At 46.9% G+C, this 25,818-nt stretch overlaps 19 non-coding genes and 1 pseudogene across 19 annotated transcripts; all 20 read left to right on the top strand.

Annotated features, from left to right (window-relative positions):
• The first annotated feature begins 1,035 nt into the window (after nucleotides 1–1,035).
• Nucleotides 1,036–1,226, top strand: LOC142281407 (U2 spliceosomal RNA). The gene has a single exon (XR_012743497.1). It is a non-coding gene; the product is annotated as a U2 spliceosomal RNA (small nuclear RNA).
• Nucleotides 1,227–2,343: 1,117 nt separating this feature from the next.
• Nucleotides 2,344–2,534, top strand: LOC142281406 (U2 spliceosomal RNA). The gene has a single exon (XR_012743496.1). It is a non-coding gene; the product is annotated as a U2 spliceosomal RNA (small nuclear RNA).
• Nucleotides 2,535–3,651: 1,117 nt separating this feature from the next.
• Nucleotides 3,652–3,842, top strand: LOC142281405 (U2 spliceosomal RNA). The gene has a single exon (XR_012743495.1). It is a non-coding gene; the product is annotated as a U2 spliceosomal RNA (small nuclear RNA).
• Nucleotides 3,843–4,959: 1,117 nt separating this feature from the next.
• LOC142281403 (U2 spliceosomal RNA) lies at nucleotides 4,960–5,150 on the top strand. Its single transcript, XR_012743494.1, has one exon. It is a non-coding gene; the product is annotated as a U2 spliceosomal RNA (small nuclear RNA).
• Nucleotides 5,151–6,267: 1,117 nt separating this feature from the next.
• On the top strand, nucleotides 6,268–6,409 carry LOC142281537 (U2 spliceosomal RNA; annotated as a pseudogene).
• A 697-nt stretch (nucleotides 6,410–7,106) lies between these two features.
• Nucleotides 7,107–7,304, top strand: LOC142281524 (U2 spliceosomal RNA). Its single transcript, XR_012743606.1, has one exon. It is a non-coding gene; the product is annotated as a U2 spliceosomal RNA (small nuclear RNA).
• Nucleotides 7,305–8,421: 1,117 nt separating this feature from the next.
• Nucleotides 8,422–8,612, top strand: LOC142281402 (U2 spliceosomal RNA). The gene has a single exon (XR_012743493.1). It is a non-coding gene; the product is annotated as a U2 spliceosomal RNA (small nuclear RNA).
• Nucleotides 8,613–9,729: 1,117 nt separating this feature from the next.
• On the top strand, nucleotides 9,730–9,920 carry LOC142281513 (U2 spliceosomal RNA). The gene has a single exon (XR_012743597.1). It is a non-coding gene; the product is annotated as a U2 spliceosomal RNA (small nuclear RNA).
• A 1,117-nt stretch (nucleotides 9,921–11,037) lies between these two features.
• On the top strand, nucleotides 11,038–11,228 carry LOC142281401 (U2 spliceosomal RNA). Its single transcript, XR_012743492.1, has one exon. It is a non-coding gene; the product is annotated as a U2 spliceosomal RNA (small nuclear RNA).
• Nucleotides 11,229–12,347: 1,119 nt separating this feature from the next.
• LOC142281400 (U2 spliceosomal RNA) lies at nucleotides 12,348–12,538 on the top strand. Its single transcript, XR_012743491.1, has one exon. It is a non-coding gene; the product is annotated as a U2 spliceosomal RNA (small nuclear RNA).
• A 1,119-nt stretch (nucleotides 12,539–13,657) lies between these two features.
• LOC142281398 (U2 spliceosomal RNA) lies at nucleotides 13,658–13,848 on the top strand. Its single transcript, XR_012743489.1, has one exon. It is a non-coding gene; the product is annotated as a U2 spliceosomal RNA (small nuclear RNA).
• Nucleotides 13,849–14,965: 1,117 nt separating this feature from the next.
• LOC142281397 (U2 spliceosomal RNA) lies at nucleotides 14,966–15,156 on the top strand. Its single transcript, XR_012743487.1, has one exon. It is a non-coding gene; the product is annotated as a U2 spliceosomal RNA (small nuclear RNA).
• A 1,117-nt stretch (nucleotides 15,157–16,273) lies between these two features.
• Nucleotides 16,274–16,464, top strand: LOC142281396 (U2 spliceosomal RNA). Its single transcript, XR_012743486.1, has one exon. It is a non-coding gene; the product is annotated as a U2 spliceosomal RNA (small nuclear RNA).
• A 1,117-nt stretch (nucleotides 16,465–17,581) lies between these two features.
• Nucleotides 17,582–17,772, top strand: LOC142281395 (U2 spliceosomal RNA). Its single transcript, XR_012743485.1, has one exon. It is a non-coding gene; the product is annotated as a U2 spliceosomal RNA (small nuclear RNA).
• A 1,117-nt stretch (nucleotides 17,773–18,889) lies between these two features.
• LOC142281394 (U2 spliceosomal RNA) lies at nucleotides 18,890–19,080 on the top strand. Its single transcript, XR_012743484.1, has one exon. It is a non-coding gene; the product is annotated as a U2 spliceosomal RNA (small nuclear RNA).
• Nucleotides 19,081–20,197: 1,117 nt separating this feature from the next.
• Nucleotides 20,198–20,388, top strand: LOC142281574 (U2 spliceosomal RNA). The gene has a single exon (XR_012743646.1). It is a non-coding gene; the product is annotated as a U2 spliceosomal RNA (small nuclear RNA).
• Nucleotides 20,389–21,505: 1,117 nt separating this feature from the next.
• On the top strand, nucleotides 21,506–21,696 carry LOC142281573 (U2 spliceosomal RNA). Its single transcript, XR_012743645.1, has one exon. It is a non-coding gene; the product is annotated as a U2 spliceosomal RNA (small nuclear RNA).
• A 1,117-nt stretch (nucleotides 21,697–22,813) lies between these two features.
• Nucleotides 22,814–23,004, top strand: LOC142281572 (U2 spliceosomal RNA). Its single transcript, XR_012743644.1, has one exon. It is a non-coding gene; the product is annotated as a U2 spliceosomal RNA (small nuclear RNA).
• Nucleotides 23,005–24,121: 1,117 nt separating this feature from the next.
• LOC142281571 (U2 spliceosomal RNA) lies at nucleotides 24,122–24,312 on the top strand. The gene has a single exon (XR_012743643.1). It is a non-coding gene; the product is annotated as a U2 spliceosomal RNA (small nuclear RNA).
• A 1,117-nt stretch (nucleotides 24,313–25,429) lies between these two features.
• LOC142281570 (U2 spliceosomal RNA) lies at nucleotides 25,430–25,620 on the top strand. The gene has a single exon (XR_012743642.1). It is a non-coding gene; the product is annotated as a U2 spliceosomal RNA (small nuclear RNA).
• The last annotated feature ends 198 nt before the right edge of the window (nucleotides 25,621–25,818 follow it).

Below are 25,818 nucleotides of genomic sequence, written 5' to 3'. Positions count from 1 at the left end.
ACACACTTTTTACTTGCTTTATTCATCCAAATAGCAAACTCATCACCACTCAACTTCACCAACTCTGCTATGTCCCGTGCAGTATCTTGTTGTCAGTCTAATCTAGATCATGTGTAATTGAATGGAATAGATCCCTTTTGGACAAAGTGGAGTCAGATGCTGCAGTGACCACAGGTGTGAGAGGATCTACAATTGGCATCTGGTGTTATCTCTCTGCTTCCACTCCAAATAAAGTTACCTGTTGTTACCTGAACGTCAAATACTAAGAATGGGCGGCCTATGAAAGAATTAGTACTTTCATTAAGTATACTAAACCGGCTAATTGGGAATAGACAAACTGTAAAAAGCCCTCTGAGAAAGCCCCTCTCTAACCTTTGTTAGTAAGCTTTTCTGTAGCCTGCCTGTTGATGTATTTTCGGTTTGAACAGTGCACAACATGAAGAGACGGAACACTGGCGGCTTGTCACAATGCCCCCCGATGACATCACAATAGCGCTGCTGCCTAGAAAACAAGCTGCGCAGAAGAAGTTGTTCTTTGGGTGGGAGGGTGGGCTAGTGGAAGGAGGGGGCAATCTCTTTTTTTCCCGGGTGGTAGGGGGATGACAGGAGAAGGGAAGCGGGTGGTGAGAAAGGTACAGAGGGCAGGGTTTGGGGGCTGGGAAGGAAAGGGAAAAGATTAGGGTTTGGGGATGATGAAAGGGCTTTCTACGGGTAAGGATGGCAAAGGGTGGCAGTGACGGAAAGTCAGGCAACCTGTCCTGTCCGTCTTTTTGTATCGTGAATTGGAAAGACTGCAAGGGGGAGGGGAGTTGCTTGCGCCCTAAAGGAGGAGTTATTCAGATTCATTGCAGTGGGCGGCGGCTGCAAAACGCACCATTCTTCTTGTTTTTGCTCTGCAAAGCAGCCTTTTCAAGGGTTGGCTTGGGTGACAAAATGTCTTGTGTAGGCGTGGGTTTGTCTCCCTCTCGCTCTCTCTCCCTAAGATGTGTCCGGCATAGGCCAGGGTGCCACTCGAGGCCCAAACCAATTCTGGTTATCGCTTCTCGGCCTTTTGGCTAAGATCAAGTGTAGTATCTGTTCTTATCAGTTTAATATCTGATACGTCCCCTATCTGGGGACCATATATTAAATGGATTTTTAGAACAGGGAGATGGAAAAAGAGCTTGCTCTGTCCACTCCACGCATTGACCTGGTATTGCAGTACCTCCAGGAACGGTGCACCCCTTCTTAACCCAGTTTCCAAAAGCAGAACTCGATTCACCTGATTCATATTAGCCCGATTAGCGAATTGAAATGAATTTTTATCTAACACACTTTTTACTTGCTTTATTCATCCAAATAGCAAACTCATCACCACTCAACTTCACCAACTCTGCTATGTCCCGTGCAGTATCTTGTTGTCAGTCTAATCTAGATCATGTGTAATTGAATGGAATAGATCCCTTTTGGACAAAGTGGAGTCAGATGCTGCAGTGACCACAGGTGTGAGAGGATCTACAATTGGCATCTGGTGTTATCTCTCTGCTTCCACTCCAAATAAAGTTACCTGTTGTTACCTGAACGTCAAATACTAAGAATGGGCGGCCTATGAAAGAATTAGTACTTTCATTAAGTATACTAAACCGGCTAATTGGGAATAGACAAACTGTAAAAAGCCCTCTGAGAAAGCCCCTCTCTAACCTTTGTTAGTAAGCTTTTCTGTAGCCTGCCTGTTGATGTATTTTCGGTTTGAACAGTGCACAACATGAAGAGACGGAACACTGGCGGCTTGTCACAATGCCCCCCGATGACATCACAATAGCGCTGCTGCCTAGAAAACAAGCTGCGCAGAAGAAGTTGTTCTTTGGGTGGGAGGGTGGGCTAGTGGAAGGAGGGGGCAATCTCTTTTTTTCCCGGGTGGTAGGGGGATGACAGGAGAAGGGAAGCGGGTGGTGAGAAAGGTACAGAGGGCAGGGTTTGGGGGCTGGGAAGGAAAGGGAAAAGATTAGGGTTTGGGGATGATGAAAGGGCTTTCTACGGGTAAGGATGGCAAAGGGTGGCAGTGACGGAAAGTCAGGCAACCTGTCCTGTCCGTCTTTTTGTATCGTGAATTGGAAAGACTGCAAGGGGGAGGGGAGTTGCTTGCGCCCTAAAGGAGGAGTTATTCAGATTCATTGCAGTGGGCGGCGGCTGCAAAACGCACCATTCTTCTTGTTTTTGCTCTGCAAAGCAGCCTTTTCAAGGGTTGGCTTGGGTGACAAAATGTCTTGTGTAGGCGTGGGTTTGTCTCCCTCTCGCTCTCTCTCCCTAAGATGTGTCCGGCATAGGCCAGGGTGCCACTCGAGGCCCAAACCAATTCTGGTTATCGCTTCTCGGCCTTTTGGCTAAGATCAAGTGTAGTATCTGTTCTTATCAGTTTAATATCTGATACGTCCCCTATCTGGGGACCATATATTAAATGGATTTTTAGAACAGGGAGATGGAAAAAGAGCTTGCTCTGTCCACTCCACGCATTGACCTGGTATTGCAGTACCTCCAGGAACGGTGCACCCCTTCTTAACCCAGTTTCCAAAAGCAGAACTCGATTCACCTGATTCATATTAGCCCGATTAGCGAATTGAAATGAATTTTTATCTAACACACTTTTTACTTGCTTTATTCATCCAAATAGCAAACTCATCACCACTCAACTTCACCAACTCTGCTATGTCCCGTGCAGTATCTTGTTGTCAGTCTAATCTAGATCATGTGTAATTGAATGGAATAGATCCCTTTTGGACAAAGTGGAGTCAGATGCTGCAGTGACCACAGGTGTGAGAGGATCTACAATTGGCATCTGGTGTTATCTCTCTGCTTCCACTCCAAATAAAGTTACCTGTTGTTACCTGAACGTCAAATACTAAGAATGGGCGGCCTATGAAAGAATTAGTACTTTCATTAAGTATACTAAACCGGCTAATTGGGAATAGACAAACTGTAAAAAGCCCTCTGAGAAAGCCCCTCTCTAACCTTTGTTAGTAAGCTTTTCTGTAGCCTGCCTGTTGATGTATTTTCGGTTTGAACAGTGCACAACATGAAGAGACGGAACACTGGCGGCTTGTCACAATGCCCCCCGATGACATCACAATAGCGCTGCTGCCTAGAAAACAAGCTGCGCAGAAGAAGTTGTTCTTTGGGTGGGAGGGTGGGCTAGTGGAAGGAGGGGGCAATCTCTTTTTTTCCCGGGTGGTAGGGGGATGACAGGAGAAGGGAAGCGGGTGGTGAGAAAGGTACAGAGGGCAGGGTTTGGGGGCTGGGAAGGAAAGGGAAAAGATTAGGGTTTGGGGATGATGAAAGGGCTTTCTACGGGTAAGGATGGCAAAGGGTGGCAGTGACGGAAAGTCAGGCAACCTGTCCTGTCCGTCTTTTTGTATCGTGAATTGGAAAGACTGCAAGGGGGAGGGGAGTTGCTTGCGCCCTAAAGGAGGAGTTATTCAGATTCATTGCAGTGGGCGGCGGCTGCAAAACGCACCATTCTTCTTGTTTTTGCTCTGCAAAGCAGCCTTTTCAAGGGTTGGCTTGGGTGACAAAATGTCTTGTGTAGGCGTGGGTTTGTCTCCCTCTCGCTCTCTCTCCCTAAGATGTGTCCGGCATAGGCCAGGGTGCCACTCGAGGCCCAAACCAATTCTGGTTATCGCTTCTCGGCCTTTTGGCTAAGATCAAGTGTAGTATCTGTTCTTATCAGTTTAATATCTGATACGTCCCCTATCTGGGGACCATATATTAAATGGATTTTTAGAACAGGGAGATGGAAAAAGAGCTTGCTCTGTCCACTCCACGCATTGACCTGGTATTGCAGTACCTCCAGGAACGGTGCACCCCTTCTTAACCCAGTTTCCAAAAGCAGAACTCGATTCACCTGATTCATATTAGCCCGATTAGCGAATTGAAATGAATTTTTATCTAACACACTTTTTACTTGCTTTATTCATCCAAATAGCAAACTCATCACCACTCAACTTCACCAACTCTGCTATGTCCCGTGCAGTATCTTGTTGTCAGTCTAATCTAGATCATGTGTAATTGAATGGAATAGATCCCTTTTGGACAAAGTGGAGTCAGATGCTGCAGTGACCACAGGTGTGAGAGGATCTACAATTGGCATCTGGTGTTATCTCTCTGCTTCCACTCCAAATAAAGTTACCTGTTGTTACCTGAACGTCAAATACTAAGAATGGGCGGCCTATGAAAGAATTAGTACTTTCATTAAGTATACTAAACCGGCTAATTGGGAATAGACAAACTGTAAAAAGCCCTCTGAGAAAGCCCCTCTCTAACCTTTGTTAGTAAGCTTTTCTGTAGCCTGCCTGTTGATGTATTTTCGGTTTGAACAGTGCACAACATGAAGAGACGGAACACTGGCGGCTTGTCACAATGCCCCCCGATGACATCACAATAGCGCTGCTGCCTAGAAAACAAGCTGCGCAGAAGAAGTTGTTCTTTGGGTGGGAGGGTGGGCTAGTGGAAGGAGGGGGCAATCTCTTTTTTTCCCGGGTGGTAGGGGGATGACAGGAGAAGGGAAGCGGGTGGTGAGAAAGGTACAGAGGGCAGGGTTTGGGGGCTGGGAAGGAAAGGGAAAAGATTAGGGTTTGGGGATGATGAAAGGGCTTTCTACGGGTAAGGATGGCAAAGGGTGGCAGTGACGGAAAGTCAGGCAACCTGTCCTGTCCGTCTTTTTGTATCGTGAATTGGAAAGACTGCAAGGGGGAGGGGAGTTGCTTGCGCCCTAAAGGAGGAGTTATTCAGATTCATTGCAGTGGGCGGCGGCTGCAAAACGCACCATTCTTCTTGTTTTTGCTCTGCAAAGCAGCCTTTTCAAGGGTTGGCTTGGGTGACAAAATGTCTTGTGTAGGCGTGGGTTTGTCTCCCTCTCGCTCTCTCTCCCTAAGATGTGTCCGGCATAAGCCAGGGTGCCACTCGAGGCCCAAACCAATTCTGGTTATCGCTTCTCGGCCTTTTGGCTAAGATCAAGTGTAGTATCTGTTCTTATCAGTTTAATATCTGATACGTCCCCTATCTGGGGACCATATATTAAATGGATTTTTAGAACAGGGAGATGGAAAAAGAGCTTGCTCTGTCCACTCCACGCATTGACCTGGTATTGCAGTACCTCCAGGAACGGTGCACCCCTTCTTAACCCAGTTTCCAAAAGCAGAACTCGATTCACCTGATTCATATTAGCCCGATTAGCGAATTGAAATGAATTTTTATCTAACACACTTTTTACTTGCTTTATTCATCCAAATAGCAAACTCATCACCACTCAACTTCACCAACTCTGCTATGTCCCGTGCAGTATCTTGTTGTCAGTCTAATCTAGATCATGTGTAATTGAATGGAATAGATCCCTTTTGGACAAAGTGGAGTCAGATGCTGCAGTGACCACAGGTGTGAGAGGATCTACAATTGGCATCTGGTGTTATCTCTCTGCTTCCACTCCAAATAAAGTTACCTGTTGTTACCTGAACGTCAAATACTAAGAATGGGCGGCCTATGAAAGAATTAGTACTTTCATTAAGTATACTAAACCGGCTAATTGGGAATAGACAAACTGTAAAAAGCCCTCTGAGAAAGCCCCTCTCTAACCTTTGTTAGTAAGCTTTTCTGTAGCCTGCCTGTTGATGTATTTTCGGTTTGAACAGTGCACAACATGAAGAGACGGAACACTGGCGGCTTGTCACAATGCCCCCCGATGACATCACAATAGCGCTGCTGCCTAGAAAACAAGCTGCGCAGAAGAAGTTGTTCTTTGGGTGGGAGGGTGGGCTAGTGGAAGGAGGGGGCAATCTCTTTTTTTCCCGGGTGGTAGGGGGATGACAGGAGAAGGGAAGCGGGTGGTGAGAAAGGTACAGAGGGCAGGGTTTGGGGGCTGGGAAGGAAAGGGAAAAGATTAGGGTTTGGGGATGATGAAAGGGCTTTCTACGGGTAAGGATGGCAAAGGGTGGCAGTGACGGAAAGTCAGGCAACCTGTCCTGTCCGTCTTTTTGTATCGTGAATTGGAAAGACTGCAAGGGGGAGGGGAGTTGCTTGCGCCCTAAAGGAGGAGTTATTCAGATTCATTGCAGTGGGCGGCGGCTGCAAAACGCACCATTCTTCTTGTTTTTGCTCTGCAAAGCAGCCTTTTCAAGGGTTGGCTTGGGTGACAAAATGTCTTGTGTAGGCGTGGGTTTGTCTCCCTCTCGCTCTCTCTCCCTAAGATGTGTCCGGCATAGGCCAGGGTGCCACTCGAGGCCCAAACCAATTCTGGTTATCGCTTCTCGGCCTTTTGGCTAAGATCAAGTGTAGTATCGTTCGAAAAGGTGGTTTAAGGCTCCGGCCACCTTAGTACAATGATGCAATGCACACTGGAAGGTTGCGCTTGTTAGTACTTTGGGAGGATAGTATATCCATCTAGAGGAAACCATGGCCCTACCAGGATCGAGGCTATTAGACTGAGTAAGTGTGGGGGCTATGGTGCAATGTGCCCCAGGATTGACGACCCTGGAGTGAGTCTGAGCTTGCTGGCTTTGGACCCCGGCAAGCCTTGGGCTCTGTAGCACACCGTACCTTGCCCTTTCATACTTTCTGAGCATATTGGTCTATCCCGGCCTTCTGGCTAGGAAGGGAAATTTTTATAATCATGGTCGGAGGTCCGTTCAGCTTTGGGCTGAGAAACCAACACCCGGTTGGAGGTCCGGGTCAGCTTCGGCTGAGAAACCAACACCCGGTTGGAGGTCCGGGTCAGCTTCGGCTGAGAAACCAACACCCGGTTGGAGGTCCGGGTCAGCTTCGGCTGAGAAACCAACACCCGGTTGGAGGTCCGGTTAGCCTTGGGCTGAGAAACCAACACCGGTTGACGGTCCGGGCAGTTTCGGCTGCGAAACCAACAACTAGTAGCTCTCTACTCCACTTGGGTAAGATGCCTGGGTGGACGCTGGGAGCAACGACAAGGCTCAACCAGGCTTCGGCTTGGGGGAGCACCGAAGATCCCTGACCCTTGCTGTGGCCTTCTGGCTCGGAGGGACGGGGTTGATTTTTGGGGACCCTCTCCTCACGGAGGGGTCCACACGAATCCTAGCCTTTGCACTGTTTTTGGTGTGACTTCGGTCATGCATTTTTTGCGGTGCTTTGGAAAGCTTCATTAAATCAAAAAATCTGTTCTTATCAGTTTAATATCTGATACGTCCCCTATCTGGGGACCATATATTAAATGGATTTTTAGAACAGGGAGATGGAAAAAGAGCTTGCTCTGTCCACTCCACGCATTGACCTGGTATTGCAGTACCTCCAGGAACGGTGCACCCCTTCTTAACCCAGTTTCCAAAAGCAGAACTCGATTCACCTGATTCATATTAGCCCGATTAGCGAATTGAAATGAATTTTTATCTAACACACTTTTTACTTGCTTTATTCATCCAAATAGCAAACTCATCATCAATCAACTTCACCAACTCTGCTATGTCCCGTGCAGTATCTTGTTGTCAGTCTAATCTAGATCATGTGTAATTGAATGGAATAGATCCCTTTTGGACAAAGTGGAGTCAGATGCTGCAGTGACCACAGGTGTGAGAGGATCTACAATTGGCATCTGGTGTTATCTCTCTGCTTCCACTCCAAATAAAGTTACCTGTTGTTACCTGAACGTCAAATACTAAGAATGGGCGGCCTATGAAAGAATTAGTACTTTCATTAAGTATACTAAACCGGCTAATTGGGAATAGACAAACTGTAAAAAGCCCTCTGAGAAAGCCCCTCTCTAACCTTTGTTAGTAAGCTTTTCTGTAGCCTGCCTGTTGATGTATTTTCGGTTTGAACAGTGCACAACATGAAGAGACGGAACACTGGCGGCTTGTCACAATGCCCCCCGATGACATCACAATAGCGCTGCTGCCTAGAAAACAAGCTGCGCAGAAGAAGTTGTTCTTTGGGTGGGAGGGTGGGCTAGTGGAAGGAGGGGGCAATCTCTTTTTTTCCCGGGTGGTAGGGGGATGACAGGAGAAGGGAAGCGGGTGGTGAGAAAGGTACAGAGGGCAGGGTTTGGGGGCTGGGAAGGAAAGGGAAAAGATTAGGGTTTGGGGATGATGAAAGGGCTTTCTACGGGTAAGGATGGCAAAGGGTGGCAGTGACGGAAAGTCAGGCAACCTGTCCTGTCCGTCTTTTTGTATCGTGAATTGGAAAGACTGCAAGGGGGAGGGGAGTTGCTTGCGCCCTAAAGGAGGAGTTATTCAGATTCATTGCAGTGGGCGGCGGCTGCAAAATGCACCATTCTTCTTGTTTTTGCTCTGCAAAGCAGCCTTTTCAAGGGTTGGCTTGGGTGACAAAATGTCTTGTGTAGGCGTGGGTTTGTCTCCCTCTCGCTCTCTCTCCCTAAGATGTGTCCGGCATAGGCCAGGGTGCCACTCGAGGCCCAAACCAATTCTGGTTATCGCTTCTCGGCCTTTTGGCTAAGATCAAGTGTAGTATCTGTTCTTATCAGTTTAATATCTGATACGTCCCCTATCTGGGGACCATATATTAAATGGATTTTTAGAACAGGGAGATGGAAAAAGAGCTTGCTCTGTCCACTCCACGCATTGACCTGGTATTGCAGTACCTCCAGGAACGGTGCACCCCTTCTTAACCCAGTTTCCAAAAGCAGAACTCGATTCACCTGATTCATATTAGCCCGATTAGCGAATTGAAATGAATTTTTATCTAACACACTTTTTACTTGCTTTATTCATCCAAATAGCAAACTCATCACCACTCAACTTCACCAACTCTGCTATGTCCCGTGCAGTATCTTGTTGTCAGTCTAATCTAGATCATGTGTAATTGAATGGAATAGATCCCTTTTGGACAAAGTGGAGTCAGATGCTGCAGTGACCACAGGTGTGAGAGGATCTACAATTGGCATCTGGTGTTATCTCTCTGCTTCCACTCCAAATAAAGTTACCTGTTGTTACCTGAACGTCAAATACTAAGAATGGGCGGCCTATGAAAGAATTAGTACTTTCATTAAGTATACTAAACCGGCTAATTGGGAATAGACAAACTGTAAAAAGCCCTCTGAGAAAGCCCCTCTCTAACCTTTGTTAGTAAGCTTTTCTGTAGCCTGCCTGTTGATGTATTTTCGGTTTGAACAGTGCACAACATGAAGAGACGGAACACTGGCGGCTTGTCACAATGCCCCCCGATGACATCACAATAGCGCTGCTGCCTAGAAAACAAGCTGCGCAGAAGAAGTTGTTCTTTGGGTGGGAGGGTGGGCTAGTGGAAGGAGGGGGCAATCTCTTTTTTTCCCGGGTGGTAGGGGGATGACAGGAGAAGGGAAGCGGGTGGTGAGAAAGGTACAGAGGGCAGGGTTTGGGGGCTGGGAAGGAAAGGGAAAAGATTAGGGTTTGGGGATGATGAAAGGGCTTTCTACGGGTAAGGATGGCAAAGGGTGGCAGTGACGGAAAGTCAGGCAACCTGTCCTGTCCGTCTTTTTGTATCGTGAATTGGAAAGACTGCAAGGGGGAGGGGAGTTGCTTGCGCCCTAAAGGAGGAGTTATTCAGATTCATTGCAGTGGGCGGCGGCTGCAAAACGCACCATTCTTCTTGTTTTTGCTCTGCAAAGCAGCCTTTTCAAGGGTTGGCTTGGGTGACAAAATGTCTTGTGTAGGCGTGGGTTTGTCTCCCTCTCGCTCTCTCTCCCTAAGATGTGTCCGGCATAGGCCAGGGTGCCACTCGAGGCCCAAACCAATTCTGGTTATCGCTTCTCGGCCTTTTGGCTAAGATCAAGTGTAGTATCTGTTCTTATCAGTTTAATATCTGATACGTCTCCTATCTGGGGACCATATATTAAATGGATTTTTAGAACAGGGAGATGGAAAAAGAGCTTGCTCTGTCCACTCCACGCATTGACCTGGTATTGCAGTACCTCCAGGAACGGTGCACCCCTTCCTAACCCAGTTTCCAAAAGCAGAACTCGATTCACCTGATTCATATTAGCCCGATTAGCGAATTGAAATGAATTTTTATCTAACACACTTTTTACTTGCTTTATTCATCCAAATAGCAAACTCATCACCACTCAACTTCACCAACTCTGCTATGTCCCGTGCAGTATCTTGTTGTCAGTCTAATCTAGATCATGTGTAATTGAATGGAATAGATCCCTTTTGGACAAAGTGGAGTCAGATGCTGCAGTGACCACAGGTGTGAGAGGATCTACAATTGGCATCTGGTGTTATCTCTCTGCTTCCACTCCAAATAAAGTTACCTGTTGTTACCTGAACGTCAAATACTAAGAATGGGCGGCCTATGAAAGAATTAGTACTTTCATTAAGTATACTAAACCGGCTAATTGGGAATAGACAAACTGTAAAAAGCCCTCTGAGAAAGCCCCTCTCTAACCTTTGTTAGTAAGCTTTTCTGTAGCCTGCCTGTTGATGTATTTTCGGTTTGAACAGTGCACAACATGAAGAGACGGAACACTGGCGGCTTGTCACAATGCCCCCCGATGACATCACAATAGCGCTGCTGCCTAGAAAACAAGCTGCGCAGAAGAAGTTGTTCTTTGGGTGGGAGGGTGGGCTAGTGGAAGGAGGGGGCAATCTCTTTTTTTCCTGGGTGGTAGGGGGATGACAGGAGAAGGGAAGCGGGTGGTGAGAAAGGTACAGAGGGCAGGGTTTGGGGGCTGGGAAGGAAAGGGAAAAGATTAGGGTTTGGGGATGATGAAAGGGCTTTCTACGGGTAAGGATGGCAAAGGGTGGCAGTGACGGAAAGTCAGGCAACCTGTCCTGTCCGTCTTTTTGTATCGTGAATTGGAAAGACTGCAAGGGGGAGGGGAGTTGCTTGCGCCCTAAAGGAGGAGTTATTCAGATTCATTGCAGTGGGCGGCGGCTGCAAAACGCACCATTCTTCTTGTTTTTGCTCTGCAAAGCAGCCTTTTCAAGGGTTGGCTTGGGTGACAAAATGTCTTGTGTAGGCGTGGGTTTGTCTCCCTCTCGCTCTCTCTCCCTAAGATGTGTCCGGCATAGGCCAGGGTGCCACTCGAGGCCCAAACCAATTCTGGTTATCGCTTCTCGGCCTTTTGGCTAAGATCAAGTGTAGTATCTGTTCTTATCAGTTTAATATCTGATACGTCCCCTATCTGGGGACCATATATTAAATGGATTTTTAGAACAGGGAGATGGAAAAAGAGCTTGCTCTGTCCACTCCACGCATTGACCTGGTATTGCAGTACCTCCAGGAACGGTGCACCCCTTCTTAACCCAGTTTCCAAAAGCAGAACTCGATTCACCTGATTCATATTAGCCCGATTAGCGAATTGAAATGAATTTTTATCTAACACACTTTTTACTTGCTTTATTCATCCAAATAGCAAACTCATCACCACTCAACTTCACCAACTCTGCTATGTCCCGTGCAGTATCTTGTTGTCAGTCTAATCTAGATCATGTGTAATTGAATGGAATAGATCCCTTTTGGACAAAGTGGAGTCAGATGCTGCAGTGACCACAGGTGTGAGAGGATCTACAATTGGCATCTGGTGTTATCTCTCTGCTTCCACTCCAAATAAAGTTACCTGTTGTTACCTGAACGTCAAATACTAAGAATGGGCGGCCTATGAAAGAATTAGTACTTTCATTAAGTATACTAAACCGGCTAATTGGGAATAGACAAACTGTAAAAAGCCCTCTGAGAAAGCCCCTCTCTAACCTTTGTTAGTAAGCTTTTCTGTAGCCTGCCTGTTGATGTATTTTCGGTTTGAACAGTGCACAACATGAAGAGACGGAACACTGGCGGCTTGTCACAATGCCCCCCGATGACATCACAATAGCGCTGCTGCCTAGAAAACAAGCTGCGCAGAAGAAGTTGTTCTTTGGGTGGGAGGGTGGGCTAGTGGAAGGAGGGGGCAATCTCTTTTTTTCCCGGGTGGTAGGGGGATGACAGGAGAAGGGAAGCGGGTGGTGAGAAAGGTACAGAGGGCAGGGTTTGGGGGCTGGGAAGGAAAGGGAAAAGATTAGGGTTTGGGGATGATGAAAGGGCTTTCTACGGGTAAGGATGGCAAAGGGTGGCAGTGACGGAAAGTCAGGCAACCTGTCCTGTCCGTCTTTTTGTATCGTGAATTGGAAAGACTGCAAGGGGGAGGGGAGTTGCTTGCGCCCTAAAGGAGGAGTTATTCAGATTCATTGCAGTGGGCGGCGGCTGCAAAACGCACCATTCTTCTTGTTTTTGCTCTGCAAAGCAGCCTTTTCAAGGGTTGGCTTGGGTGACAAAATGTCTTGTGTAGGCGTGGGTTTGTCTCCCTCTCGCAATCTCTCTCCCTAAGATGTGTCCGGCATAGGCCAGGGTGCCACTCGAGGCCCAAACCAATTCTGGTTATCGCTTCTCGGCCTTTTGGCTAAGATCAAGTGTAGTATCTGTTCTTATCAGTTTAATATCTGATACGTCCCCTATCTGGGGACCATATATTAAATGGATTTTTAGAACAGGGAGATGGAAAAAGAGCTTGCTCTGTCCACTCCACGCATTGACCTGGTATTGCAGTACCTCCAGGAACGGTGCACCCCTTCTTAACCCAGTTTCCAAAAGCAGAACTCGATTCACCTGATTCATATTAGCCCGATTAGCGAATTGAAATGAATTTTTATCTAACACACTTTTTACTTGCTTTATTCATCCAAATAGCAAACTCATCACCACTCAACTTCACCAACTCTGCTATGTCCCGTGCAGTATCTTGTTGTCAGTCTAATCTAGATCATGTGTAATTGAATGGAATAGATCCCTTTTGGACAAAGTGGAGTCAGATGCTGCAGTGACCACAGGTGTGAGAGGATCTACAATTGGCATCTGGTGTTATCTCTCTGCTTCCACTCCAAATAAAGTTACCTGTTGTTACCTGAACGTCAAATACTAAGAATGGGCGGCCTATGAAAGAATTAGTACTTTCATTAAGTATACTAAACCGGCTAATTGGGAATAGACAAACTGTAAAAAGCCCTCTGAGAAAGCCCCTCTCTAACCTTTGTTAGTAAGCTTTTCTGTAGCCTGCCTGTTGATGTATTTTCGGTTTGAACAGTGCACAACATGAAGAGACGGAACACTGGCGGCTTGTCACAATGCCCCCCGATGACATCACAATAGCGCTGCTGCCTAGAAAACAAGCTGCGCAGAAGAAGTTGTTCTTTGGGTGGGAGGGTGGGCTAGTGGAAGGAGGGGGCAATCTCTTTTTTTCCCGGGTGGTAGGGGGATGACAGGAGAAGGGAAGCGGGTGGTGAGAAAGGTACAGAGGGCAGGGTTTGGGGGCTGGGAAGGAAAGGGAAAAGATTAGGGTTTGGGGATGATGAAAGGGCTTTCTACGGGTAAGGATGGCAAAGGGTGGCAGTGACGGAAAGTCAGGCAACCTGTCCTGTCCGTCTTTTTGTATCGTGAATTGGAAAGACTGCAAGGGGGAGGGGAGTTGCTTGCGCCCTAAAGGAGGAGTTATTCAGATTCATTGCAGTGGGCGGCGGCTGCAAAACGCACCATTCTTCTTGTTTTTGCTCTGCAAAGCAGCCTTTTCAAGGGTTGGCTTGGGTGACAAAATGTCTTGTGTAGGCGTGGGTTTGTCTCCCTCTCGCAATCTCTCTCCCTAAGATGTGTCCGGCATAGGCCAGGGTGCCACTCGAGGCCCAAACCAATTCTGGTTATCGCTTCTCGGCCTTTTGGCTAAGATCAAGTGTAGTATCTGTTCTTATCAGTTTAATATCTGATACGTCCCCTATCTGGGGACCATATATTAAATGGATTTTTAGAACAGGGAGATGGAAAAAGAGCTTGCTCTGTCCACTCCACGCATTGACCTGGTATTGCAGTACCTCCAGGAACGGTGCACCCCTTCTTAACCCAGTTTCCAAAAGCAGAACTCGATTCACCTGATTCATATTAGCCCGATTAGCGAATTCAAATGAATTTTTATCTAACACACTTTTTACTTGCTTTATTCATCCAAATAGCAAACTCATCACCACTCAACTTCACCAACTCTGCTATGTCCCGTGCAGTATCTTGTTGTCAGTCTAATCTAGATCATGTGTAATTGAATGGAATAGATCCCTTTTGGACAAAGTGGAGTCAGATGCTGCAGTGACCACAGGTGTGAGAGGATCTACAATTGGCATCTGGTGTTATCTCTCTGCTTCCACTCCAAATAAAGTTACCTGTTGTTACCTGAACGTCAAATACTAAGAATGGGCGGCCTATGAAAGAATTAGTACTTTCATTAAGTATACTAAACCGGCTAATTGGGAATAGACAAACTGTAAAAAGCCCTCTGAGAAAGCCCCTCTCTAACCTTTGTTAGTAAGCTTTTCTGTAGCCTGCCTGTTGATGTATTTTCGGTTTGAACAGTGCACAACATGAAGAGACGGAACACTGGCGGCTTGTCACAATGCCCCCCGATGACATCACAATAGCGCTGCTGCCTAGAAAACAAGCTGCGCAGAAGAAGTTGTTCTTTGGGTGGGAGGGTGGGCTAGTGGAAGGAGGGGGCAATCTCTTTTTTTCCCGGGTGGTAGGGGGATGACAGGAGAAGGGAAGCGGGTGGTGAGAAAGGTACAGAGGGCAGGGTTTGGGGGCTGGGAAGGAAAGGGAAAAGATTAGGGTTTGGGGATGATGAAAGGGCTTTCTACGGGTAAGGATGGCAAAGGGTGGCAGTGACGGAAAGTCAGGCAACCTGTCCTGTCCGTCTTTTTGTATCGTGAATTGGAAAGACTGCAAGGGGGAGGGGAGTTGCTTGCGCCCTAAAGGAGGAGTTATTCAGATTCATTGCAGTGGGCGGCGGCTGCAAAACGCACCATTCTTCTTGTTTTTGCTCTGCAAAGCAGCCTTTTCAAGGGTTGGCTTGGGTGACAAAATGTCTTGTGTAGGCGTGGGTTTGTCTCCCTCTCGCTCTCTCTCCCTAAGATGTGTCCGGCATAGGCCAGGGTGCCACTCGAGGCCCAAACCAATTCTGGTTATCGCTTCTCGGCCTTTTGGCTAAGATCAAGTGTAGTATCTGTTCTTATCAGTTTAATATCTGATACGTCCCCTATCTGGGGACCATATATTAAATGGATTTTTAGAACAGGGAGATGGAAAAAGAGCTTGCTCTGTCCACTCCACGCATTGACCTGGTATTGCAGTACCTCCAGGAACGGTGCACCCCTTCTTAACCCAGTTTCCAAAAGCAGAACTCGATTCACCTGATTCATATTAGCCCGATTAGCGAATTGAAATGAATTTTTATCTAACACACTTTTTACTTGCTTTATTCATCCAAATAGCAAACTCATCACCACTCAACTTCACCAACTCTGCTATGTCCCGTGCAGTATCTTGTTGTCAGTCTAATCTAGATCATGTGTAATTGAATGGAATAGATCCCTTTTGGACAAAGTGGAGTCAGATGCTGCAGTGACCACAGGTGTGAGAGGATCTACAATTGGCATCTGGTGTTATCTCTCTGCTTCCACTCCAAATAAAGTTACCTGTTGTTACCTGAACGTCAAATACTAAGAATGGGCGGCCTATGAAAGAATTAGTACTTTCATTAAGTATACTAAACCGGCTAATTGGGAATAGACAAACTGTAAAAAGCCCTCTGAGAAAGCCCCTCTCTAACCTTTGTTAGTAAGCTTTTCTGTAGCCTGCCTGTTGATGTATTTTCGGTTTGAACAGTGCACAACATGAAGAGACGGAACACTGGCGGCTTGTCACAATGCCCCCCGATGACATCACAATAGCGCTGCTGCCTAGAAAACAAGCTGCGCAGAAGAAGTTGTTCTTTGGGTGGGAGGGTGGGCTAGTGGAAGGAGGGGGCAATCTCTTTTTTTCCCGGGTGGTAGGGGGATGACAGGAGAAGGGAAGCGGGTGGTGAGAAAGGTACAGAGGGCAGGGTTTGGGGGCTGGGAAGGAAAGGGAAAAGATTAGGGTTTGGGGATGATGAAAGGGCTTTCTACGGGTAAGGATGGCAAAGGGTGGCAGTGACGGAAAGTCAGGCAACCTGTCCTGTCCGTCTTTTTGTATCGTGAATTGGAAAGACTGCAAGGGGGAGGGGAGTTGCTTGCGCCCTAAAGGAGGAGTTATTCAGATTCATTGCAGTGGGCGGCGGCTGCAAAACGCACCATTCTTCTTGTTTTTGCTCTGCAAAGCAGCCTTTTCAAGGGTTGGCTTGGGTGACAAAATGTCTTGTGTAGGCGTGGGTTTGTCTCCCTCTCGCTCTCTCTCCCTAAGATGTGTCCGGCATAGGCCAGGGTGCCACTCGAGGCCCAAACCAATTCTGGTTATCGCTTCTCGGCCTTTTGGCTAAGATCAAGTGTAGTATCTGTTCTTATCAGTTTAATATCTGATACGTCCCCTATCTGGGGACCATATATTAAATGGATTTTTAGAACAGGGAGATGGAAAAAGAGCTTGCTCTGTCCACTCCACGCATTGACCTGGTATTGCAGTACCTCCAGGAACGGTGCACCCCTTCTTAACCCAGTTTCCAAAAGCAGAACTCGATTCACCTGATTCATATTAGCCCGATTAGCGAATTGAAATGAATTTTTATCTAACACACTTTTTACTTGCTTTATTCATCCAAATAGCAAACTCATCACCACTCAACTTCACCAACTCTGCTATGTCCCGTGCAGTATCTTGTTGTCAGTCTAATCTAGATCATGTGTAATTGAATGGAATAGATCCCTTTTGGACAAAGTGGAGTCAGATGCTGCAGTGACCACAGGTGTGAGAGGATCTACAATTGGCATCTGGTGTTATCTCTCTGCTTCCACTCCAAATAAAGTTACCTGTTGTTACCTGAACGTCAAATACTAAGAATGGGCGGCCTATGAAAGAATTAGTACTTTCATTAAGTATACTAAACCGGCTAATTGGGAATAGACAAACTGTAAAAAGCCCTCTGAGAAAGCCCCTCTCTAACCTTTGTTAGTAAGCTTTTCTGTAGCCTGCCTGTTGATGTATTTTCGGTTTGAACAGTGCACAACATGAAGAGACGGAACACTGGCGGCTTGTCACAATGCCCCCCGATGACATCACAATAGCGCTGCTGCCTAGAAAACAAGCTGCGCAGAAGAAGTTGTTCTTTGGGTGGGAGGGTGGGCTAGTGGAAGGAGGGGGCAATCTCTTTTTTTCCCGGGTGGTAGGGGGATGACAGGAGAAGGGAAGCGGGTGGTGAGAAAGGTACAGAGGGCAGGGTTTGGGGGCTGGGAAGGAAAGGGAAAAGATTAGGGTTTGGGGATGATGAAAGGGCTTTCTACGGGTAAGGATGGCAAAGGGTGGCAGTGACGGAAAGTCAGGCAACCTGTCCTGTCCGTCTTTTTGTATCGTGAATTGGAAAGACTGCAAGGGGGAGGGGAGTTGCTTGCGCCCTAAAGGAGGAGTTATTCAGATTCATTGCAGTGGGCGGCGGCTGCAAAACGCACCATTCTTCTTGTTTTTGCTCTGCAAAGCAGCCTTTTCAAGGGTTGGCTTGGGTGACAAAATGTCTTGTGTAGGCGTGGGTTTGTCTCCCTCTCGCTCTCTCTCCCTAAGATGTGTCCGGCATAGGCCAGGGTGCCACTCGAGGCCCAAACCAATTCTGGTTATCGCTTCTCGGCCTTTTGGCTAAGATCAAGTGTAGTATCTGTTCTTATCAGTTTAATATCTGATACGTCCCCTATCTGGGGACCATATATTAAATGGATTTTTAGAACAGGGAGATGGAAAAAGAGCTTGCTCTGTCCACTCCACGCATTGACCTGGTATTGCAGTACCTCCAGGAACGGTGCACCCCTTCTTAACCCAGTTTCCAAAAGCAGAACTCGATTCACCTGATTCATATTAGCCCGATTAGCGAATTGAAATGAATTTTTATCTAACACACTTTTTACTTGCTTTATTCATCCAAATAGCAAACTCATCACCACTCAACTTCACCAACTCTGCTATGTCCCGTGCAGTATCTTGTTGTCAGTCTAATCTAGATCATGTGTAATTGAATGGAATAGATCCCTTTTGGACAAAGTGGAGTCAGATGCTGCAGTGACCACAGGTGTGAGAGGATCTACAATTGGCATCTGGTGTTATCTCTCTGCTTCCACTCCAAATAAAGTTACCTGTTGTTACCTGAACGTCAAATACTAAGAATGGGCGGCCTATGAAAGAATTAGTACTTTCATTAAGTATACTAAACCGGCTAATTGGGAATAGACAAACTGTAAAAAGCCCTCTGAGAAAGCCCCTCTCTAACCTTTGTTAGTAAGCTTTTCTGTAGCCTGCCTGTTGATGTATTTTCGGTTTGAACAGTGCACAACATGAAGAGACGGAACACTGGCGGCTTGTCACAATGCCCCCCGATGACATCACAATAGCGCTGCTGCCTAGAAAACAAGCTGCGCAGAAGAAGTTGTTCTTTGGGTGGGAGGGTGGGCTAGTGGAAGGAGGGGGCAATCTCTTTTTTTCCCGGGTGGTAGGGGGATGACAGGAGAAGGGAAGCGGGTGGTGAGAAAGGTACAGAGGGCAGGGTTTGGGGGCTGGGAAGGAAAGGGAAAAGATTAGGGTTTGGGGATGATGAAAGGGCTTTCTACGGGTAAGGATGGCAAAGGGTGGCAGTGACGGAAAGTCAGGCAACCTGTCCTGTCCGTCTTTTTGTATCGTGAATTGGAAAGACTGCAAGGGGGAGGGGAGTTGCTTGCGCCCTAAAGGAGGAGTTATTCAGATTCATTGCAGTGGGCGGCGGCTGCAAAACGCACCATTCTTCTTGTTTTTGCTCTGCAAAGCAGCCTTTTCAAGGGTTGGCTTGGGTGACAAAATGTCTTGTGTAGGCGTGGGTTTGTCTCCCTCTCGCTCTCTCTCCCTAAGATGTGTCCGGCATAGGCCAGGGTGCCACTCGAGGCCCAAACCAATTCTGGTTATCGCTTCTCGGCCTTTTGGCTAAGATCAAGTGTAGTATCTGTTCTTATCAGTTTAATATCTGATACGTCCCCTATCTGGGGACCATATATTAAATGGATTTTTAGAACAGGGAGATGGAAAAAGAGCTTGCTCTGTCCACTCCACGCATTGACCTGGTATTGCAGTACCTCCAGGAACGGTGCACCCCTTCTTAACCCAGTTTCCAAAAGCAGAACTCGATTCACCTGATTCATATTAGCCCGATTAGCGAATTGAAATGAATTTTTATCTAACACACTTTTTACTTGCTTTATTCATCCAAATAGCAAACTCATCACCACTCAACTTCACCAACTCTGCTATGTCCCGTGCAGTATCTTGTTGTCAGTCTAATCTAGATCATGTGTAATTGAATGGAATAGATCCCTTTTGGACAAAGTGGAGTCAGATGCTGCAGTGACCACAGGTGTGAGAGGATCTACAATTGGCATCTGGTGTTATCTCTCTGCTTCCACTCCAAATAAAGTTACCTGTTGTTACCTGAACGTCAAATACTAAGAATGGGCGGCCTATGAAAGAATTAGTACTTTCATTAAGTATACTAAACCGGCTAATTGGGAATAGACAAACTGTAAAAAGCCCTCTGAGAAAGCCCCTCTCTAACCTTTGTTAGTAAGCTTTTCTGTAGCCTGCCTGTTGATGTATTTTCGGTTTGAACAGTGCACAACATGAAGAGACGGAACACTGGCGGCTTGTCACAATGCCCCCCGATGACATCACAATAGCGCTGCTGCCTAGAAAACAAGCTGCGCAGAAGAAGTTGTTCTTTGGGTGGGAGGGTGGGCTAGTGGAAGGAGGGGGCAATCTCTTTTTTTCCCGGGTGGTAGGGGGATGACAGGAGAAGGGAAGCGGGTGGTGAGAAAGGTACAGAGGGCAGGGTTTGGGGGCTGGGAAGGAAAGGGAAAAGATTAGGGTTTGGGGATGATGAAAGGGCTTTCTACGGGTAAGGATGGCAAAGGGTGGCAGTGACGGAAAGTCAGGCAACCTGTCCTGTCCGTCTTTTTGTATCGTGAATTGGAAAGACTGCAAGGGGGAGGGGAGTTGCTTGCGCCCTAAAGGAGGAGTTATTCAGATTCATTGCAGTGGGCGGCGGCTGCAAAACGCACCATTCTTCTTGTTTTTGCTCTGCAAAGCAGCCTTTTCAAGGGTTGGCTTGGGTGACAAAATGTCTTGTGTAGGCGTGGGTTTGTCTCCCTCTCGCTCTCTCTCCCTAAGATGTGTCCGGCATAGGCCAGGGTGCCACTCGAGGCCCAAACCAATTCTGGTTATCGCTTCTCGGCCTTTTGGCTAAGATCAAGTGTAGTATCTGTTCTTATCAGTTTAATATCTGATACGTCCCCTATCTGGGGACCATATATTAAATGGATTTTTAGAACAGGGAGATGGAAAAAGAGCTTGCTCTGTCCACTCCACGCATTGACCTGGTATTGCAGTACCTCCAGGAACGGTGCACCCCTTCTTAACCCAGTTTCCAAAAGCAGAACTCGATTCACCTGATTCATATTAGCCCGATTAGCGAATTGAAATGAATTTTTATCTAACACACTTTTTACTTGCTTTATTCATCCAAATAGCAAACTCATCACCACTCAACTTCACCAACTCTGCTATGTCCCGTGCAGTATCTTGTTGTCAGTCTAATCTAGATCATGTGTAATTGAATGGAATAGATCCCTTTTGGACAAAGTGGAGTCAGATGCTGCAGTGACCACAGGTGTGAGAGGATCTACAATTGGCATCTGGTGTTATCTCTCTGCTTCCACTCCAAATAAAGTTACCTGTTGTTACCTGAACGTCAAATACTAAGAATGGGCGGCCTATGAAAGAATTAGTACTTTCATTAAGTATACTAAACCGGCTAATTGGGAATAGACAAACTGTAAAAAGCCCTCTGAGAAAGCCCCTCTCTAACCTTTGTTAGTAAGCTTTTCTGTAGCCTGCCTGTTGATGTATTTTCGGTTTGAACAGTGCACAACATGAAGAGACGGAACACTGGCGGCTTGTCACAATGCCCCCCGATGACATCACAATAGCGCTGCTGCCTAGAAAACAAGCTGCGCAGAAGAAGTTGTTCTTTGGGTGGGAGGGTGGGCTAGTGGAAGGAGGGGGCAATCTCTTTTTTTCCCGGGTGGTAGGGGGATGACAGGAGAAGGGAAGCGGGTGGTGAGAAAGGTACAGAGGGCAGGGTTTGGGGGCTGGGAAGGAAAGGGAAAAGATTAGGGTTTGGGGATGATGAAAGGGCTTTCTACGGGTAAGGATGGCAAAGGGTGGCAGTGACGGAAAGTCAGGCAACCTGTCCTGTCCGTCTTTTTGTATCGTGAATTGGAAAGACTGCAAGGGGGAGGGGAGTTGCTTGCGCCCTAAAGGAGGAGTTATTCAGATTCATTGCAGTGGGCGGCGGCTGCAAAACGCACCATTCTTCTTGTTTTTGCTCTGCAAAGCAGCCTTTTCAAGGGTTGGCTTGGGTGACAAAATGTCTTGTGTAGGCGTGGGTTTGTCTCCCTCTCGCTCTCTCTCCCTAAGATGTGTCCGGCATAGGCCAGGGTGCCACTCGAGGCCCAAACCAATTCTGGTTATCGCTTCTCGGCCTTTTGGCTAAGATCAAGTGTAGTATCTGTTCTTATCAGTTTAATATCTGATACGTCCCCTATCTGGGGACCATATATTAAATGGATTTTTAGAACAGGGAGATGGAAAAAGAGCTTGCTCTGTCCACTCCACGCATTGACCTGGTATTGCAGTACCTCCAGGAACGGTGCACCCCTTCTTAACCCAGTTTCCAAAAGCAGAACTCGATTCACCTGATTCATATTAGCCCGATTAGCGAATTGAAATGAATTTTTATCTAACACACTTTTTACTTGCTTTATTCATCCAAATAGCAAACTCATCACCACTCAACTTCACCAACTCTGCTATGTCCCGTGCAGTATCTTGTTGTCAGTCTAATCTAGATCATGTGTAATTGAATGGAATAGATCCCTTTTGGACAAAGTGGAGTCAGATGCTGCAGTGACCACAGGTGTGAGAGGATCTACAATTGGCATCTGGTGTTATCTCTCTGCTTCCACTCCAAATAAAGTTACCTGTTGTTACCTGAACGTCAAATACTAAGAATGGGCGGCCTATGAAAGAATTAGTACTTTCATTAAGTATACTAAACCGGCTAATTGGGAATAGACAAACTGTAAAAAGCCCTCTGAGAAAGCCCCTCTCTAACCTTTGTTAGTAAGCTTTTCTGTAGCCTGCCTGTTGATGTATTTTCGGTTTGAACAGTGCACAACATGAAGAGACGGAACACTGGCGGCTTGTCACAATGCCCCCCGATGACATCACAATAGCGCTGCTGCCTAGAAAACAAGCTGCGCAGAAGAAGTTGTTCTTTGGGTGGGAGGGTGGGCTAGTGGAAGGAGGGGGCAATCTCTTTTTTTCCCGGGTGGTAGGGGGATGACAGGAGAAGGGAAGCGGGTGGTGAGAAAGGTACAGAGGGCAGGGTTTGGGGGCTGGGAAGGAAAGGGAAAAGATTAGGGTTTGGGGATGATGAAAGGGCTTTCTACGGGTAAGGATGGCAAAGGGTGGCAGTGACGGAAAGTCAGGCAACCTGTCCTGTCCGTCTTTTTGTATCGTGAATTGGAAAGACTGCAAGGGGGAGGGGAGTTGCTTGCGCCCTAAAGGAGGAGTTATTCAGATTCATTGCAGTGGGCGGCGGCTGCAAAACGCACCATTCTTCTTGTTTTTGCTCTGCAAAGCAGCCTTTTCAAGGGTTGGCTTGGGTGACAAAATGTCTTGTGTAGGCGTGGGTTTGTCTCCCTCTCGCTCTCTCTCCCTAAGATGTGTCCGGCATAGGCCAGGGTGCCACTCGAGGCCCAAACCAATTCTGGTTATCGCTTCTCGGCCTTTTGGCTAAGATCAAGTGTAGTATCTGTTCTTATCAGTTTAATATCTGATACGTCCCCTATCTGGGGACCATATATTAAATGGATTTTTAGAACAGGGAGATGGAAAAAGAGCTTGCTCTGTCCACTCCACGCATTGACCTGGTATTGCAGTACCTCCAGGAACGGTGCACCCCTTCTTAACCCAGTTTCCAAAAGCAGAACTCGATTCACCTGATTCATATTAGCCCGATTAGCGAATTGAAATGAATTTTTATCTAACACACTTTTTACTTGCTTTATTCATCCAAATAGCAAACTCATCACCACTCAACTTCACCAACTCTGCTATGTCCCGTGCAGTATCTTGTTGTCAGTCTAATCTAGATCATGTGTAATTGAATGGAATAGATCCCTTTTGGACAAAGTGGAGTCAGATGCTGCAGTGACCACAGGTGTGAGAGGATCTACAATTGGCATCTGGTGTTATCTCTCTGCTTCCACTCCAAATAAAGTTACCTGTTGTTACCTGAACGTCAAATACTAAGAATGGGCGGCCTATGAAAGAATTAGTACTTTCATTAAGTATACTAAACCGGCTAATTGGGAATAGACAAACTGTAAAAAGCCCTCTGAGAAAGCCCCTCTCTAACCTTTGTTAGTAAGCTTTTCTGTAGCCTGCCTGTTGATGTATTTTCGGTTTGAACAGTGCACAACATGAAGAGACGGAACACTGGCGGCTTGTCACAATGCCCCCCGATGACATCACAATAGCGCTGCTGCCTAGAAAACAAGCTGCGCAGAAGAAGTTGTTCTTTGGGTGGGAGGGTGGGCTAGTGGAAGGAGGGGGCAATCTCTTTTTTTCCCGGGTGGTAGGGGGATGACAGGAGAAGGGAAGCGGGTGGTGAGAAAGGTACAGAGGGCAGGGTTTGGGGGCTGGGAAGGAAAGGGAAAAGATTAGGGTTTGGGGATGATGAAAGGGCTTTCTACGGGTAAGGATGGCAAAGGGTGGCAGTGACGGAAAGTCAGGCAACCTGTCCTGTCCGTCTTTTTGTATCGTGAATTGGAAAGACTGCAAGGGGGAGGGGAGTTGCTTGCGCCCTAAAGGAGGAGTTATTCAGATTCATTGCAGTGGGCGGCGGCTGCAAAACGCACCATTCTTCTTGTTTTTGCTCTGCAAAGCAGCCTTTTCAAGGGTTGGCTTGGGTGACAAAATGTCTTGTGTAGGCGTGGGTTTGTCTCCCTCTCGCTCTCTCTCCCTAAGATGTGTCCGGCATAGGCCAGGGTGCCACTCGAGGCCCAAACCAATTCTGGTTATCGCTTCTCGGCCTTTTGGCTAAGATCAAGTGTAGTATCTGTTCTTATCAGTTTAATATCTGATACGTCCCCTATCTGGGGACCATATATTAAATGGATTTTTAGAACAGGGAGATGGAAAAAGAGCTTGCTCTGTCCACTCCACGCATTGACCTGGTATTGCAGTACCTCCAGGAACGGTGCACCCCTTCTTAACCCAGTTTCCAAAAGCAGAACTCGATTCACCTGATTCATATTAGCCCGATTAGCGAATTGAAATGAATTTTTATCTAACACACTTTTTACTTGCTTTATTCATCCAAATAGCAAACTCATCACCACTCAACTTCACCAACTCTGCTATGTCCCGTGCAGTATCTTGTTGTCAGTCTAATCTAGATCATGTGTAATTGAATGGAATAGATCCCTTTTGGACAAAGTGGAGTCAGATGCTGCAGTGACCACAGGTGTGAGAGGATCTACAATTGGCATCTGGTGTTATCTCTCTGCTTCCACTCCAAATAAAGTTACCTGTTGTTACCTGAACGTCAAATACTAAGAATGGGCGGCCTATGAAAGAATTAGTACTTTCATTAAGTATACTAAACCGGCTAATTGGGAATAGACAAACTGTAAAAAGCCCTCTGAGAAAGCCCCTCTCTAACCTTTGTTAGTAAGCTTTTCTGTAGCCTGCCTGTTGATGTATTTTCGGTTTGAACAGTGCACAACATGAAGAGACGGAACACTGGCGGCTTGTCACAATGCCCCCCGATGACATCACAATAGCGCTGCTGCCTAGAAAACAAGCTGCGCAGAAGAAGTTGTTCTTTGGGTGGGAGGGTGGGCTAGTGGAAGGAGGGGGCAATCTCTTTTTTTCCCGGGTGGTAGGGGGATGACAGGAGAAGGGAAGCGGGTGGTGAGAAAGGTACAGAGGGCAGGGTTTGGGGGCTGGGAAGGAAAGGGAAAAGATTAGGGTTTGGGGATGATGAAAGGGCTTTCTACGGGTAAGGATGGCAAAGGGTGGCAGTGACGGAAAGTCAGGCAACCTGTCCTGTCCGTCTTTTTGTATCGTGAATTGGAAAGACTGCAAGGGGGAGGGGAGTTGCTTGCGCCCTAAAGGAGGAGTTATTCAGATTCATTGCAGTGGGCGGCGGCTGCAAAACGCACCATTCTTCTTGTTTTTGCTCTGCAAAGCAGCCTTTTCAAGGGTTGGCTTGGGTGACAAAATGTCTTGTGTAGGCGTGGGTTTGTCTCCCTCTCGCTCTCTCTCCCTAAGATGTGTCCGGCATAGGCCAGGGTGCCACTCGAGGCCCAAACCAATTCTGGTTATCGCTTCTCGGCCTTTTGGCTAAGATCAAGTGTAGTATCTGTTCTTATCAGTTTAATATCTGATACGTCCCCTATCTGGGGACCATATATTAAATGGATTTTTAGAACAGGGAGATGGAAAAAGAGCTTGCTCTGTCCACTCCACGCATTGACCTGGTATTGCAGTACCTCCAGGAACGGTGCACCCCTTCTTAACCCAGTTTCCAAAAGCAGAACTCGATTCACCTGATTCATATTAGCCCGATTAGCGAATTGAAATGAATTTTTATCTAACACACTTTTTACTTGCTTTATTCATCCAAATAGCAAACTCATCACCACTCAACTTCACCAACTCTGCTATGTCCCGTGCAGTATCTTGTTGTCAGTCTAATCTAGATCATGTGTA

The sequence above is a fragment of the Anomaloglossus baeobatrachus genome, unplaced genomic scaffold (genome assembly GCF_048569485.1).
Source record: "Anomaloglossus baeobatrachus isolate aAnoBae1 unplaced genomic scaffold, aAnoBae1.hap1 Scaffold_475, whole genome shotgun sequence".
Classification (NCBI taxonomy): Eukaryota; Metazoa; Chordata; class Amphibia; order Anura; family Aromobatidae; genus Anomaloglossus; species Anomaloglossus baeobatrachus.
Note: the sequence above shows the minus strand (reverse complement) of the source record. Positions and strands in the feature narration are given on the sequence as shown.